At 39.2% G+C, this 11,750-nt stretch overlaps 1 long non-coding RNA gene across 1 annotated transcript; it reads left to right on the top strand.

Annotated features, from left to right (window-relative positions):
• Positions 1–2,319: 2,319 nt before the first annotated feature.
• LOC138961807 (uncharacterized) lies at positions 2,320–4,695 on the top strand. Its single transcript, XR_011454313.1, has 3 exons — positions 2,320–2,576; positions 3,103–3,278; positions 4,046–4,695. It is a non-coding gene; the product is annotated as an uncharacterized lncRNA (long non-coding RNA).
• The last annotated feature ends 7,055 nt before the right edge of the window (positions 4,696–11,750 follow it).

The raw sequence follows: 11,750 nt of genomic DNA, 5'->3' as shown, positions 1-11,750 counted from the left end.
TACAGATGAAGATATCTGATATTGGCTTGTGGAACAAACTGGTTATTAGTCCCATGTATCAATTTAAGTGGCACTCAAGGACAATGATCAGATTATAGGTGCAACAATATTGGCTCTAACAAATTAGTGAAACTGTTTTAAACATTATGTTTTTCGCAGTTGCAAAGTTCTACACCATACTTGCTTTGTTATAAACATGTTTTAAGTCCCGTACATAAAACACGCCACAGAGGCCAGTGAAAACGAATCGTGGAAAAAAATGTTTGCTCAGGGGAGATAATTTGAAACTAATGTTTTCATACTTTAAAATGCCATAGTGATTTCCTTTACAATAAAATGAGAAAATAAGATCTCTGCACATGGTGTCCACCTAATTAAATATGATTGCATTGTTTTTAAGTGAAACTATTTTTCCTAAAAAATAGGATACAAACAAGGACACTGTGCATATTAACGTTTTTGGTACAATGTCAAACTGATTTCAAATTGTGTGTAACAGACTTCAAGATTCAGATCAAAGGAACCTTATCTTTGCTGCTGTCAGTGGTGTGGTGTTAGATGAAGGATCAATGATTTACATGCTGTCTGGACAACATTAAAATTGCTCGCATCCCAACAATGAAGGTACGGAGTCATTCAAATGTGCAGAAGACAGTATTTCGAGATATTGTTTGAGGCTTTTTATTGGCTTCTCCTGAACACTTTCCTTGAGTCCATGTGATCAGAACTACAATAACTGGTGTTGGCACAAGCAAAAGATTGCCACCACTCATACTTGTCGTTGGTGTCAGCCTATTGATACACAAATAATGTCACAGCTTAACAGGGCCAGATGCAGTATTTTCATGGTGTGCTACAAATTAGATATTTGTCTCCCCCAGCTTAGGATGCATTTTTCAGACAAGCTGAAGAATATGATACTGATTCCTTGCCAATCCACATGTTGCCTACCTAATTCAGAATTTTTCTTAAACAAAAATTAAGGAAGGCAATCAATAGTATACAAAAAAGAAAAGTGTACATATCAATGTCAAACTGATTTATAATTGTGTGTAACAGACTTCAAGATGCAGATCAAAGGGACATCATCCTTGACACAGACAGTGGTGTGGCGGCTGAGGGATCAGTGAAGTACACTGAGCACAAAAAGTTAAGGATATTTTTTCAGTGGTATACCCCAGATGTTAAACAGCAGTTTTTTGGTCAGAAATATACGTGTATTTGAAGATCAGTCTTTCTTCTGCTCACAAATGTGTTTCTAGAATCTGAGCAATATTTGGGTATGACGTCACAGGTCCGTGACCACGCCTACCCTCAAAAATGGCGGGTTTTTTACGGCATGATTCACTTTCAACCGTCGAAACAGTGACTTAAACTGAATGATATTTTACATTTTTACATTGGAAAGTTTATTTGGTGTCTTACCTAACAGTTCATACACATTTCGTTAAAATCAGTCACGCAGTCAGACTGATCCAGCGTGTAAAGGAAAGCGACCACAATCCTGAAAAACAGCAACAAATCCAGGGTTTTTGTGGTGTTTTTTGCTGGGTAGCCGCAGTTGATATGCAATAAATCTAAAACTACAATTAGCAGCCTCTCCACATTTCACAGAACCATAACAAAGAACCTCATCTGTATTCGCCCTAGTACCTGGAGCAAACAGAACCCGAGAATGGAAGTTGTAACGGTTTTCCGTTAAAAATTTGCAAACGTTCGTAACGTCCTAAACAAAAATGTGACATGCACACAACTTTGTATACTTTGCAAAAAATGGTGTCATTACATGTGTGCAGAGTTTCAGAAACATTCTTTCATGGGCTCAAAAGACATAGCCTCATGTCTTTGAAGAAAAAAATAGTAAAATTTCACTCCACTGGACTGTTATATTTTTAGACGATGACGTCTGCAAAACTCATATCAAGGTGGCTTAGTGATCAGGACACACACTTTCCACTATCAAGGGTAATAGACCTTTTTCGTATAACCTTTGCCCCCAGCGTTTCGACCAATCAGATTTTAGGGCACGGCAGCCTCTCTCTGATAACCGGAAATAAGGGGCAATAGGTGCCTGGCCTGAAATACCTCTTTCACTGTCGGTGCTCGAAGTACTATTGCCAGAGGATTACTTTGAGAAATTCTGCAAGAAAACGGATTATCTTGTTCAAAATCATGAACTAAAAGTCAAGGACATGCATGAAGGTATGGTTTGAAACGGCTATTGGTGGTATATGGGACGAAAGACTTGGCGAACTTCCCCTGCATAAGCGAAGAGAGGGTGATCGACCACAGATCTACAGATCTCTGGATCAACTTACTGATACTACTGCGTCGACGTTCGACAAGTTATACGACGCATCCAGCGCAAAGAATGCAAAACCTTGGGGTAAACGATAGACATACTGTGTGCATAAAATGTCTTTCTGCATGGCACAACAGCTAGTAAGCAACTGTGGTGATCAGACTCAGAGCGAGTGTGCTGACGTCAATGAAGCAGACTCGCAACGAAGTGTATGTTGTTGTGGGGGGACGCTGACCGGACAGGCACTTGGAGCCTACTGCGAGTGTATTGCTGGGTAAGTGTTGTTGGCCTTGTATGTTTTGTGGGATTAACTTGATGGCTGCGTTACTTGGTATCTTACACAATCAGTTTTCATACTCAGTCATATAATGCATGGCACACAAAGTGACAAACACACACAGAGATTCATAATTCTCTACTAAAAATGTCTGCATGCAAAAGCTGTCATTTTTGACAAAGTTATGAGCAGCATGTTAATGTAATTTCAATCAGTATCTCCAGGAGACCATGCCATGTTGGCTAGGCATGTTCAATAGAATACCAGGTACCTGAGTGCGGAGTTTTATTTAATGTGTACGTACACATGTGTTTGTGAATCCTCTTGTCAATGAAGGTTATCACTGCAGTAAGATCAAATTCCATTCTGAGCCGGTATATATTTTATATAGATATCAACAGCATGCGCTTACAAGCTCTCTGTAGGAATTCCTAGGAAAGATAAAGTTAATTGTTATTAGCAGGCTAAGGAAAATCAAGATGACACAAACGGAATTTGAATGTGTGTTGTTGTTTTTACCCAGAAAGGACAGTCTTGCAACCATGTGGCCGCCACCCTTTTTGCTGCTTCACACTACATGGCTGAAGGAATCGACACTGTGCCAGCAGACAAAACTTGTACACACTACAAATGTATGTGGAAGGGGCATGCTGCCATGAAAACTGCACCAGCTGCTCTCGATGACATACAAATTGTTAAGTAAGTGTGTATAATAATTAATATTAAGGAAATTAGGGTTGCATTACCTAGAGGTTTACATCAGAGTGTGATCTATTTTTTTCAGAACATAAGTCTCAAAGTTAAAATATAGAGCTTGTTAACTACAACAGCTACAAGACTGGGGAAAGAGAAACAGTGATATTTATAAAGTGCATTATCAACAAACTATGCATTTTACATTTAGTCAAGAGACCAGGGCGGTGGTGTATGTTTGTGTGTAGAGCAATTTCTGGAAAACTACAACATTATGTTTAGGTTAAAAACAAACCAGCCCTGAAACAGTGAAAGTGGCAAGTATTTTACTCGCCATGTAGTTAGTAGAAGCATGCAACTGGTGAGTAGAAGTGTTCATCTACTCGCCAAATGCGAGTGAAGATGCTGAATCAAATTGTTGGTTTGGTTCGTAAAATTTGCTCTCTGGCTGGTACGTTTTCAGAATCACTAGCCAGAGGCTAGTGCATAATTTTTTGACTTTCAGGGCTACAAGCTTAGAAAGTTAAACAGATTTGTTTTAAACACAGGGAAGCGTGATTTCCTGTGGGACAGTTTTGCTACTGCGCTATGCTGGGTTGCCATTTACCTTATTCGACGTGGATGCTGGTTTTCAGCTAAGCATTGTCCTTGTGAAATGTACTGCGTTCAGTATCGTTATACATGTTGGACAGACTGGCGCAACTTGTTTTAGCATTTGTACCCAGCATAAGATTTGCTTTAGTGTCAAGTAAAAAAAATAATTTCATTTTCAGGTATGCTTCAAGACAAGACAAGTTTCCCCGGACGACTCTTCAAGGCCTCAATTTTGACCAAGAAGTCCGGATGCAAGGAAGCGCGACTAAGAGATCTTCAACAACCGGTACCAACCGTTTGAAGGCTGCATATAGTTATGATATACTGAACTAGGGTTTTCAAGGTGTGATATTTTTTTCCAATACCAGTTAATTAAGTTGGTAGCAACAGTTAACTGTTCTGTCAAGTGAAAAATGTATGTAGTTTCAATATGGACAGGTAAAATCAGTACTTTGTTTACAGCGAGGGAGGGTACGTAGTGCTGTCACCTCTGTGTGTGAGTTCAGGTTTAATTTTTTAAATGCCTGCAGTTAAGACAGAAGATTGTGGAAGCTGATAAGAACTTGTGTCAGAGGATAGTAAGAAGTGTTTCGGGCTTCGTACGGACTATACCATCATCCATGACTTGTGTGTATTATTCGGAGAACGTAGCAGAGCCGAGGACATGTGTTGTGAACAGCGATTCTCAGTGATGAAAGTGTAGTGTGTGTAATGCCGGACTGTATTCTTCTTCAACTTCGGAATGGCAAGGAGGTATTTTGTGAGATGTTTTATGATTTGATATCCATGTACTGATGATTTCATTCAATAGCGAAATGTTTGAAATGTTCATTCGTTTTGTGCCATGTTTGTTGTTCAAGAGCGTGTTGTCACCATCCCTTATGAATATGGACGTGTGTGAATGTTGGTGCAGACATGAGCGTTTGAGTGAGTGAATTTAGAAGCCCTGTGCATGAAAGTCATTACCGGACAACCAAATCAGCAAACATAGAAATTCCTTGTCATACACATCGATCTGATCAAGGTAATAATGTTAGCACTTTTTTTCCAATTTATTTCACAGTTATTTGTTATTTTTTGGAGGAAATTATAATGCAATTCACCGATTTTAAAAACATGATTCCAATTGTCTCCCTTGAACAAATTTGTTTGTACAAAATTTGTTACTTACTTTTTTTTTCTCAAGGCTATATCAAGGAAAATTCTTTTTGAACTGATTGTGGGACCGTGCACAAGCTGACAGACTTGAACTCAAAAGTTGCAGAAGATTCTTGGCTGCGACTTTTGAGTTCAAGCCGATCAGTTTGTGCACAGTCCCAAGATTTGTCTATATTTATTTATCACTTAAAATAAAATACAGTTTTTCTTTTAATGAAACTGTAGATATGTCAAAGACTGTTTTGAATAATTTTGGGGGGTAATTTTCTTTAAGAAATAACTCAAGTGAATGCACAAATTGTGTACTAAAGTGTCGGTACAAGGGAGACAATTTGAAGCCATTTTAAAAAACAAAGCAGTATATTGCATAATAATATCCTTCAATTATAACAAGAAATAAGGAATAAACGTCTCTTGACATGTTGTCTACCTAATTATCTTGATCGCATTTATTTAAAGTGGGAATCGTTATGTTCGTAAGCTCACATACAATCATTGATGAAACAAACTCAGACCAGACCAGAGATTTGATTGATAATGGGCCCTTTATTCTATACAGTACCAGTATACAGTAATATATACACCATTACATGACAAAATAAGCTTCTTGCTCTTTGGAGTGATGTGGCCTTTGGCAGTTCATCAACCCAGTAATGTAGACCTGCCTTTTTTTACGAAGTAGGTACATGCATACCGAAAGATCACCATATGTGTGAAACCATACTGCAGTGTCATTTTTCAGTAGAGAATCAACAGAAAAAGAGCGTATGTTCTCCTTCACCTTCATGTTGTCTTTCTTCAAGCCAGAAACATCTTCAGTCAGACGATTAATCACAGAGGCCTGTTATGTAATTGTCATCTGCAGCTCTGCCAACTTCAGGTAGTCTGTGTTCCAATAACAATACCCTCACATGTAGTCGTGTCCCTCTTTGCAAAGGCATGATCTGGCCCTGGTCCTAAGCTCTCACTAGATGCAGAGGGCAAAGGAATGGCTGCTTCTGTAAATACAAAATCAAATGTATACATTAGCAATATAATCAGCATCAATGATCTTGTTATCAGATTACACATGCATGACACTCACAGCATTTAAGCATGAAAATACCTGAGGGAAATAACTCCTGAAATTGAAACAAACTTAGGGGTGCGGGAGATGCTCCCCGGAAATTATTTTGGAGTGTTCCATGCAAAATCAAAATTGTAGAAATCTAGTGCTATTTTTGTTGTTGCATCAATTCAATGGTACATTTCTGGGAATAAAAAAAATGATTCAGCATGAGCTTTATCGATGTCTTGAAAACTGCATCACTATCTGTATCAAGTAACCTCCTTAATCTTCTCGATTCAAGAGTCTGTTGATTCAGAGATACTGTAGCAACAGATCTCTGGTTGATTGCATGCACGCGGCTTGTCGACATATGTCTAGATCTTGTTTGTTTGTTTTCTAAAATCTTGCAATTGTTTCGTGACCCTTCCTATGCATCCGTTTTGGGCTGCCGATTCATTTTAAATTTCTTATACACTGATGTAGGAAGACAATTTGAAGTCAGCAGATCATAAATTGATAAAAACAAACAAAGCTTACTTGGCTCTGAGTCTCTTCCAGATCCGATGATATTTTCAGCGTTGACACTGGGGGTGGAAGCAAAACCGCTTGCTTGTCGTCGGTCTTCACTGAGCGGACAAAGTCACGTCTCCGACCAGTACCTTGTCCTTCTGCTAGAGTCACTTGTTCTTGATGTTCTCTCAAATCCAAGATTAAGGGTGGGTACGAAGTCAAAGGAGTTGGCATCGTTGATAGCCGTGCCATTGCCAGACACGAAGTGACGCGAGCAGACTTTTCAATGGCACAGATCTCTGGGCACGACAAACCCCTGTTGTCGGATTGCTTGCACCCATCGCGTCCTTCGCTGTTGCGCCTTCGCAATTGCACCCATCGGAAAGCCATACAATGACAAATTCTGTCCACCGTATTTCTCTGTCTTCATTGATTCCACTGTTGCACTTGCAGTTGTAAACACAACAGTTTGTCTCGTCGTCTCCGCACTTTACTTTGCACCAAGCCTCGTTGTCGATTTTTCCTTTTGCCCCTTAGTTCCGGTAGATCTGACAATAAACTTCACAGCGCATGCGCCAAAATTTAAGTGAAAAAGGTATTCTACAATACTCTATGAGTAAAAATCAAATCTGGCAATTTCATTGGTTTAGAAACATGAGAAAATGATGATTGCCATGTTTTGTGAAGCATGGTGATTTTCACATGTTTGTGGAGTGTATGAATATCATTTTCGTGTATGAACACAATGGTATCAATAATGGCTGTCTACCCTCGAATTTATCATATTCATTATGCTGGTGACCCAGAGGTTTCGTCACTCCATAATCACAAGAGTTAGCAACTGTCAAAATGGAATCTGAAGGCAACTTCGAGTTGAGTCTCTCATCACTGAGTGACTCAGAATGGGAGAATGATGAAGACATCAAGCAATTTATAGCAGAAGAAGGAAGAAAACAAAACGAACATGCCACACTCCATGAAGCTGACAAAGGAGCCAGCGCACAAGTGCCAGTGGGCCACGCAGAGACAGAACACCAGAATTCGCAGACGACAAATAGATACGTCATAATGGTCTCGATAAACAAACAGACATGCGCAAACACTTTTTCTTTTTACTTGCTTCACTGAAACAGAAACAAAACAAATACCTGTAGCCGAGACCGGAAGAGTATTGTAGTGAATGAAAAGGCAAATCGACGTCACGTCCTGTTCGTTTGGCGACATGAATATTTTTGGAACGTGATCATGACCAACAAAGTTTAGAAATGAAAAACAAATACTTCAGTTCCTATTCTTAACAATAGTGTCAGTTCTCGCTGTGTAACATATTCGGATAGCCTCAATGTCAATGAATCAGCTGCGCAGTGTGGAAAAAAGGTAGTGAGGTAAATAGTCGACGAAAGCATGAATTTTTATGGAAGGAACGTTTTTCCCAGTGTGTCATTCACAAGATCGAGTTCCACTGTTGGTGAGAAAGTAGAATGGAAATAGCCACCGCCATTTGACATGTTTCGGTGTAAGTAAACATTTTCTCATGTTTTGTGATTGGAATGAAAACCTCATCGCTTCGCGATTCGGTTTCCATTCATCACAAAACATGAGAAAAATGTTTACTTACAACCTCAACATGTCAAATGGCGGTGGCTATTGCCTAATTGCACAAAGCTCAGCGATTGAAACCTTTTTCCTTTATATAGGATCTGCTGTGTGTTGTTTTTGAAATTTGTCTTTGGCACGGTGTTATGGTGTGCAAGCGCGTGAGTTTATGCATTTGTCTGTCTGCGACTACGTGTGTGTTTATATGTGTGCATGAAAAAAAAAATCCGAAGACCTCCAAATAATTATACTTTTTGAGTTTGTGTGACTGTTCTCGTAGCTTGATGTTCACGATTTACGACTTAAGGGACAACCAAAAAGGCGTTCTCTCTGTGTCATAACGGACAGGTAACGGTTCTCTGTATAGTAGGCCGTTATTACCTCGAGACAATGCGCTTACAGACTCTTAAAAACCTGGCGATGTCCATCTCCACAGCTCCATTTCGTAGCATTCCAAGTGTCTGATTCGGCACAGCAAATGCAAGATTGTGTCTCGCCGCTGTCAAAACGACGATGAGAAAAACACAGTGTTGCCTCCATCTGACGTCATATTTTTGGAATTGTATGACGTCATGTCTGCATTCTTCTGTGTTTTTGATTCTTTTTCTTCTTTACTTCTTTCTTACACAGCACAGCTGTGTTCAAAACACGTGAACAGTTCTTTTCTGCTACTGCTACTAAGCAAGTTGTTCACATCATCCGTGAAGACTATACGCATCCTATCGGAGAACGAGAAACACAATTATAGAAAAAGTTGCGCGAAAGACACCAGAGACAGTATTTTTCACCTCTTTTCAAACAATCATAACATTTGAGCCCGTAAAAGAATGTTTCTGAAACTTGGCAAACATGTAATGGCACCACGCTGTGCAAAGTATACAAAGTTGCGTGCATGTCACATTTGTTTCTTAGACGTTACAAACGTTTACAAAATATTAACGGAAAACCGTTAAAACGTCCATTCTCGGATTTTGTTTGCTCTAAATACTGCAACATACACAGATGAGGGTCTTTTTCATCGTTCTGTAAAATGTGGAGAGGCTGCTAATGTAGTTTTAGATTTATTGCATATCAACTGCGGCTACCCAGCAAAAACACCATAAAAACCCTGGATTTGTTGCTGTTTTTCAGGATTGTGGTCGCTCTCCTTTACACGCTGGATCAGCCTGACTACGCGACGGATTTGAACTAAATGTGTATGACTTGTTAGGTAAGACACCAAATAAACTTTTTGGTGTAAAAAATGCTAAATATCATTCAGTTTAAGTCACTGTTTCGACGGTTGAAAGTGAATCATGCCGTCAAAAAACGCCATTTTTGAGGGTAGGCGTGGTCACGGACCTGTGACGTCATACCCAAATATTGCTCAGATTCCAGAAACACATTGTTGAGCAGAAGAAAGACTGATCTTCAAATACACGTATATTTCTGACCAAAAAACTGCTGTTTAACATCTGGGGTATACCACTGAAAAAAAATCCTTAACTTTTTGTGCTCAATGTACATGTTGTCTGGACACCATTACATTTGCCCGCATCACAACAATGAAGGTAGGAAGTCATTTAAATGTGCAGATTCATTTCGAGATGCTGTATTACGCTTTTCATTGGCTTCTACTCAACGCTTTAACCTTGAACCAGAACTATATTAACAGGTGTTGGCACAAGCAAAAGGTTGTCATCACTCATACTTATTGTTGGTGTCAGCTGTATGGACAAAAACATGACACAACTTGGATGAGGCCAGATGCAGTATCTTCATGGTGTGCTTCATATCAGATATTCATCTCCCCCAGCTCAGGATAAATTTGTTGCTGTCTGCAAAAGCGTGTAAACTTCCAGACTGCTCTTCGTCGGGGAGCTTTGACATTATTTTGTAGGTGCTTCATGAGATTTCAAAAAGCGCTTTATTAGCGATTCATGCAACATCAGAAACAGCTAGCCCACTAACAACACTCGCACATCGTCCTCCGTCGCATGTCCGTGAGTCATGATATGCAAGAGGCAGATTTATAATTTGCTGAGGTCACATTGTGAATGACTACAGATCATATTATTTTGTTCATGTCTTGATTTAACTGTAAGCTAATTACATTTTTTGACAGTTTTTGCGGCTTCTTCAAAAATTAAGCTATCAAGCTTGTGCCCAGTCACGGGACATTTTCTTATTTTATTGATCCCTTATTTGATAACTAAAAACACCTTTTTGTTATTGTTCATGTACCTTTGCCTGTTTGCAGTGAATATATTGTACATTTTTCTGAATATAAGCCTGACCTAAAATTCACCCCAAAGTGAAAACAAATTCTGCAAAGAATGTTTTGTTCAAGGGAGATAATTTTAAAGAATGTTTTTTTCTGCTTTAAAACTGCATAGTGATTTCCTTACACAAAAAAACCCGGAAAATAAGGAATTAAAATATCTGCACATGTCAACCTAAATTAATCCGATTTCATTGCTTTAAAGTTAAACTATTTTTTCGGGAGATTTTTTTGTAACAAAAATTGTTGCAGAAAAGGCAATAAAAAAATGTTTAAGCATTTGTAATCACGTTTTGAATACAATACACCACAAACATAGAAATATCAGAAGGTCTGTTATAACAAGAAAACAATAGTTCCATGTAATTATTAATCTAAGATAACAATTAAAACAAAATACTTATATATTGACAACAATAACAACAAACAACAAATACATGATAGGAGTAGATGCTAGCATACACAAACTCCACACTAATACATTATGAAAACAAAGGGACATAAAAAACCAGCTTTGTCTGAAAGTCTGGCATTGTCACAGTTTGATGACACGAGAAGGGAAGGGACTTTGAGAGCCGCCTTTCTCGAATATTCGTTTCGCGCGCCTGTGCTTAGCCAGCCAGCTAAACTGAGCGCGCAGGCGACGAATCTTTGCAGGGGTCACCCAGTTTCTCACAGCGAGGCAACGCTGCGACAGTTTGGGAGGTTTCTGCCCAGTTCGGCTGAAGAGCCCGGTACAATCAGACGTATCGTGAGGAATCCCGACCAACGGTTTGAAGTTTCACAAGCAAAAGGTCGCCACCACTCAAACTTATTGTTGGTGTCATCTGTATGGACAAAAACATGACACAACTTGGATGAGGCCAGATGCAGTATCTTCATGGCGTGCTTCAAATCAGATATATATGTATCCCCCCCCCCCCCCCCTAAGCTCAGGATCCATTTTTGCTCATCTATAATGGTTCAAATTTTGAGGCTGCTATTCATCGGGGAGCTTTGAAATCATGTTAACTGCTCGATCACCAGTAGACCATACTGAATTTCTGAAACCCGGCGACTCCTTCAGAAGATGATCCACCCAATGGCACCAGACCGCATTCTGCATCAAACGCACTGTGTGTGCAAGTCAACAAGCTTATTAAGAGTATGACGCTGCTAATGCTAGAACAATATTTGACCTAGAGAGTAGAGGAGGTTGAAAAGAACAAACACATTTTATCACATTTTTTGTAGCATTGGGGAAAACATTTACTTAGTTTCTTCGTGTATTGTAGTGCACATTTGAAATTTATGTTGTACAAGTATAAAATTG

Source organism: Littorina saxatilis, linkage group LG3 (assembly GCF_037325665.1).
Source record: "Littorina saxatilis isolate snail1 linkage group LG3, US_GU_Lsax_2.0, whole genome shotgun sequence".
NCBI classification, from domain to species: Eukaryota; Metazoa; Mollusca; class Gastropoda; order Littorinimorpha; family Littorinidae; genus Littorina; species Littorina saxatilis.
Note: the sequence above shows the minus strand (reverse complement) of the source record. Positions and strands in the feature narration are given on the sequence as shown.